Source organism: Peromyscus maniculatus, chromosome X, assembly GCF_049852395.1.
Source record: "Peromyscus maniculatus bairdii isolate BWxNUB_F1_BW_parent chromosome X, HU_Pman_BW_mat_3.1, whole genome shotgun sequence".
Lineage (NCBI taxonomy): Eukaryota > Metazoa > Chordata > Mammalia > Rodentia > Cricetidae > Peromyscus > Peromyscus maniculatus.
In genome coordinates, this window is record NC_134875.1 from 46,654,217 (window position 1) to 46,660,872 (window position 6,656).

A 6,656-nucleotide genomic window follows, 5' to 3' on the forward strand; every position below is an offset into this window, starting at 1 on the left:
CTTTTGGATTTCCCCTGACAATAAATGATAAAGTGGCTTCTTGTGCCTGGTGTTTGGGTTTATGTTAGATAGTATGTGGCTCTCAGTCATAACCATTGCCAATTCAGTGGGAAAATTTTCATTTAAAGTATCTATGTGTATGTATACACACACACACACACACACATACACACACACACACACACACACACACACACATATATATATATATATATATATATATATATATATATATATATATATTATGTAATTTTTGGAAAATAGACAACATTATCTCTTACGGGATTTTCAGACATCCTTATTATTACTTTATCCTCTTCTTCCTCTCTACTTTTTTGTTACCCTCCTTCTCCTTTCCAATTAAGCTCTCCAGCAACAATTGGCGCCCAACGGCTCGAGTTTCCACCTTAAACCTGAGAATATTTAATAACCAATTCTAAACAGAGCCAAAACCAGGTTCCTGCTTCTTGTCTCATAAGGCAGCTAGAAGCCGCAAAACGCAGGTTTGAACACTGGCGGGTTCTTGGCCTATGCGTTTGACCGGCAGTATGGCGGAAATGAGGCATCTGTCAGCGGCACATTAAACTATGTGGTAGATTTAGTCTTTACTAGTATTTAAAAAAAAGAGGTTTCTGGGCTACACACTGCTTTGATAAAAACTTAGACCCACTATTTCTGAGACTTGATGACTCCCAGAGCTGGTGGAAAACGTACCACTGCTATGTTGTGAAGCTGAAGTGGGCGGAGCCAGCAGCCACAGCGCCTTTTCAGTCTTAGAATGGTGCAGTTTAAAGCAATAGGCTCAAGGTAATATAAAAAATAAGCCACGTAAAGATGGCTACCACACAGAGAATCTGGATTATGTTGTCTTTGATATTCATAACTGAAGAAAAAACATTTGATTACAAAAGCTGTTGAGTTATGCCAAAATGTATATTTTAAAGGTACCTTGACTTCAAAATTTGGATTTAAGGATATGTTGCTTTGGAAAAGAGGTTCTGCTTTTGTTTCCACAGAAAGCCAGAGGATTTGTTCCAGATTAAGGTACATCAGGTTTCACCAGCCAAGACCCCCTGAAAGGTTTCCGATGACACCATGGCCCAGATGATCCAACATCCAGAGCGGTTTCAAGGCAACTGGTTCACACAATACAGCCTCACAGACTACCCCATAGGCCTAAAATTTTCTTTGCGTCCCCATAAGATACAGCGCCCCCCTCCAGCAGGAAGTAGTAAGAGATGCTACGCCCAAATTCCCAAATATACCAAGCTGGCTTTAGAGGTGGAATTGGCTCACTCCCCCTCTAAACCCAGACATATTGCTTTAAAAAAATGGTTAAGAGATTCTTGTGTCCCAAATCAGAAGAGCCCTCTGGTGTGGGACAGAGAAAAAACAATATTTTTATTTAAAACAGGTTGATTATAAATGTGATCTCTTTCTAAAAAAGAAAAGGGGATATGATATAGATATATAGGAGGATATGGAGATGATAAGATAAAAGGGTAGATTAATGAACCTACTTTTAAAGAACAACTTGTTTAAAATGTTTTACATTGGTATAATTTTAGTTTATTGATACAAACTTGAAGTTAATTTTGTTATACTATATATATATATATATATATATATATATATATATATATTCTTGTTTGAGGTATTTAATTTATGTAAATCATTTAAAATTGTAATGGATAATTAAGAAATAGATTAATAATTAGTCATCTATAATAATCATGTTTGTAGCCATGTTAGTTAAGTCTTCTAGGTATACACAGATATATTTCAGATAGATAGGTAATCTTCAAACACTTCATAGACCTAGAGAATATGGCATTTAAATAACTTAGAATTCTGTTGAAGTGAGACACAATTGCTCCTGGCTGCACGAATTTGATCCTGAGAGAATGTTGGGTTTCGAAGACATTTCCATTTGAAAGTTTGTCTTCTTGGCACAAAATGGCCTACTGGGCAAAGAACTGCCCTTGCCTTGGCGGCTGACAGTATGAATGTAATGCTGTCCTTTCTGGACAAGCGGGACACAAGGAAAGCGACCACTGTACTCTGCCAAGACAGGGTAAGATGGTCTTTCAGAATTCCTGCTTCTGAAAATGGTCTGTCAGATACTCTAGGCCTGTAGCCAATTTGAATGCACCAACAATGCTGAGAAACATTAGGTGACTGTCCAGGCTGCCAGCTGTCTTGGTCTACTCTTGCAAGATTTCTGAAAGTTGCTTGCATCCATCTACCATTTCTCAGGTACCGTTATTTTCCTTCTAAGGTCTTTGATGTGGTTGAAAACTAGATAGTTGTAATTTCCTCAGTTATGATAAAAGATAAGTTAGATATAAAACCTTAAACTCACAAATATAAGATAGATAGGACATCTTCTTTAATATTGTAACTATAATTCTTGCTCGGTAATTGTTTTGTTATATGTAATTTTACCATGTTAAAGTTAAAACCTTCCTTTTTAAAAAAAGAAAAAAAGGGGAAGTGCTGTGGATATTGCTCTATATAAATAAAACACTGGCCGGGCGGTGGTGGTGCACGCCTTTAATCCCAGCACTCGGGAGGCAGAGCCAGGTGGATCTCTGTGAGTTTGAGGCCAGCCTGGGCTACCAAGTTAGCTCCAGGAAAGGCGCAAAGCTACACAGAGAAACCCTTTCTCGAAAAACCAAAAATAAATAAATAAATAAATAAATAAATAAATAAATAAATAAATAAATAAATAAATAAAACACTGATGGCCAGTGACCAGGCAGGAAGTAGGTTGCCAGGCAGGAAGTGGGTGGGACAAGGAGAGAGGAGAATTCTGGGAAGTGGAAGGCTGAGGAGGGAGACACTGCAGCCACCGCCAGGAAAAGCAGCATGTAAAGACACCGGTAAGCCACCAGCCACGTGGCAAGGTATAGATTTATAAAAATGGTTTAATTTAATATAAAAGAGCAGTTAGCAAGAAGCCTGCCACGGCCATACAGTTTATAAGTAATATAAGTGTCTTAGTGATTATTTTATACGTGGATTGTGGGACTGCGGGGCTTACTGGAACCTGGAGAGAAGCCCTCTAGCAACAACCCACATTTGAAGGTTTGGAGCTAAGGACCTCAGATGAGAGAGAACAAGTGATGTTTGTCTTTCTGGGTCTGGGTTGCCTTACTTATTATGATCATTTCTCGTACCATACATTTACCAACAAATTTTATGAATTCACATTTCTATACAGCTAAATAGCATTCCACAGTGTATACGTACCACATTTTCAATAACCATTTGTCAGTTGAAGGACATTTATGTGGTTGCCATTTCCTAGTTATTGTGAACAGAGCAACAAAGAACATGGCTGTGGAGTAGGATGTCAAGCTCTTAGGGTATATTCCAAGGACTGGGACAGATAGAACACATGATAGACTGATGTTTAGCTTTCTGAGAGTACTCCACAATTCCAGGGTAGCTGGGTCAGGTGCAATCCCATCAACAGTGAAGGGGTCTCTTTGTCCCATATCCTCTCTGGCATTGTTGTTGGTTGCTTTGTTGATTTTGACCATTCTGACCAAAGTAAGATGAAATCTCAAAGTTGCTTTGATTTGCATTTTCCTACTTGCTAGGGACAATGAATGAACACTTTCTTGAGATATTTCATAACCCTTTTTATTTATTCTTTTTAGAACTCTGTTCAGTTCCATTACCCATTTTAATGGATTTTTTCCTCTTTAAGGAACTCTGTTTTCAAGTTAAATATTTCTGTGTAAGTGCATTTTCACACCCTAGAATTTTCAATTGGAGGAGTCATGCCCTCAAGAAACTGCCTTATTGTCAAAGTGGGAATTGCATGGCATTAAGAGGTGCCAATCTCTTTAACAAGTGGCACTGCTTTTTCAAATGTTGCTTTGAAACCTTAAATGATTTTGCCCTCCTTTCTTTACCCTACTGTATATTTTATTAATCCATTAATCTATTTTCACTCCTTGTTCTCACTATAAATGTAGCTAAAAGAAGACAGTAGTGACTATGTTACATTTTGAATATTATTCTGTCTTAAAATTTCTTTCAACAGATAAATTAGTCCATTTCTTTTGCCTTCAGCATTGCTTAGAATTTCAGGACATGGTATAAAATAGACAGATTCCTTGCCATAATATAATATAAATGACTTCTAATTCGATTCGCAATGGAGCTGGTGTTCTTGCCTGAAACCTCATGCACAAAATATTACCGTGCACATTCCTATCAATCCTCTGGTCACTTGAACTCACATCTGCATGATCTAGATAATATTCATTTATAGTATTTCAAAGGATTCTCTAGTCAGAAATGTCTAAGTACTTTCCCATGCATCCTATAAACCTATTAATCACAAAGCATGGCACTTCTCTTGCTTTAGTTATGGTTCTCATCTCTTTGGAGGTATACCAGAAACATATTAGGGAGGGAATATTTGTTGTAATTCATGAACTTGGACAGATTTTCATCCATTATGCAAAGAAGGCAAAATGGAGCAGCTCAGCCCATGGTGGTGAGAGCATACAGTGACTGATCTTTCTCATCTCATGGATGACCAGAAAACACAAAACATAAATTATAACCAAGAGTGGTATAACATTCAAAGCCCTGTTTCCACCAGTGAGCACCCAACTAATAAAGATTTCATACCTTTCAAAGTAGTGCCAGAAGCTACAGAACATGTACTCAAAATCTGGGGGCTGGGGGGACATTTCTCATTCAAACTGTAATAAGTACTATCTGTAATTCTCATTCAGCCAGAAGTCCAGTCTAGGTTAGGACTTCCTCAGTAATTAGCTTGAATTTTCTAAATGCAACTTTGTCATTCTGAGGCTCAAACACATGACCCTTGAGGTCATCAGATTCAATTTTGCTTCCTTGAGTACTTGTGACCAGTGTTTTTCCAATCTTTCTATTACTGAAGGTATCTAGAGCTTTTACATCATACCAATCTTGCTTAGAAAACGGATCAACCACTTTCTTCCTGGCTCCCTTCTTGCCACCTTCTATCAGGAGCTTGTGTTTTTCAACTGCTATGGTACTGCTCAGAGAGCCAAAGGGGCCTAGGTTTTCATCTGGATTAGCCAGGGTTAAGAAGGAAATCTCCATAGTATTGAATAGAGTATTTTGTTCACTCACATTTATTATACAAAGTAATGGGTTTACTAAGACCATTTTGTACATGCCGCCTATGATGTATTTTGAAGATATTGACCCCTCCTTGCCCTCTCTTGGTCTTCCTTTCCTTCCCCTTGTTCCCTTTCTCTTCTCTGATATTACCTCTTTCACTCATTTCAATTTAATGTAGTTATTTTTAATTTATATATGGTCATAAAAGCAATAATTTTGTTTCTGAGTTTTGATTATTTCTTAACATAATAATCTTCCATTTTTCCATTTTCCTGCAAACGAAATTTTGAGTCAACATCATGCTGTTTTTCTTACCACTTTTTTTCAGAATAGTTTAAATCAGGTATTAAGCTACATCCAACATTTATTTTAGAATTGATTTTCTAGTTCTGTGACAAATGATATTGTTATTGGAAAGATTTTTATCTGGCTCTGAATACTTTACCATTTTACTGCATTTTTCACACAAATTGAAATAAGATTATGCAAGAACATAAAGATGTTCATTTATCATAGATTATTACATTCTTAATTGCTAATTCACAATAATAAGCTGACAATAATAGAAAGGAAGAATAAGGAAAAGAAGAATCCAGTTCCCTGCTAGACAAGGTAAGAGATATAAGACTAACAGTTAACTCCTGATGGTATCTGTAAACATAAGTAAATAAATAACAAAAATAGCATTCAAATATATCTTTATAATAAACTAAGTAGATGCATATTGTAGACATTCAACAACTACCTATTGACTGGTTGAATAAAAAATGAATAATGCATCCATCATCAAGCAGTGGGAAATGAAATGATATAGAAGGTATATTTTCTATGATGAGCAACCTTAAATATATTTTTCTCATAAATGTTGTAAGATAGGTATCATTTATCTTCATTTTCTAAGTGAAACACAATCCAAAAGATTTTAATAAAATAGAGCCAACTCAAATAAGTCACTAGTGTCAAAGGGAGGACTTGAGCCTGACTTTTCTGATCCTCAAACCTATTTCCCTCCATCTACATTGTACCATTATGTTATGATTACAAAGTGCAAAAAAAGACACATCTTAGGCAAACCAAACTGCTGGGAGCACACAGCAAAACAGTATTAGGAAGACCATGCCATGGCTCTCAATTTTTAACGATTTGCAAATGTTTATGTCGATAAATTAAACACTCCCGTTGCTTTAAACATAGCAGTGAGAGATAGGCAAAGACAGGAATCTAGACACATATACATAACACACACACACACAGAGAGAGAGAGAGAGAGAGAGAGAGAGAGAGAGAGAGAGAGAGAACGAACCAAGGTGACAGAGAACTGTTTCCATCTATAAGAACAATGCTTAAGGAACAGCACAGTCACTTAAGTCATTATGTTTAACTTTATTATTTTTAGAAGTGTATCTTTTCCTGAAACAGTAACAGATCTTTCTTTATACTCAGATTTTTTTCCAGAAATAAATCCAGAGAGGCAAAGCAAGTTTCCTGAACCTAATTGCCAAGGCAATTTGTATACTGCCTCCAGC

The 6,656-nt window shown here is 36.6% G+C and overlaps 1 pseudogene; it reads right to left on the reverse strand.

Moving 5' to 3' along the window:
- Window positions 1–4,770: 4,770 nt before the first annotated feature.
- On the reverse strand, window positions 4,771–5,109 carry LOC121825821 (small ribosomal subunit protein eS1 pseudogene; annotated as a pseudogene).
- Window positions 5,110–6,656: the final 1,547 nt, after the last annotated feature.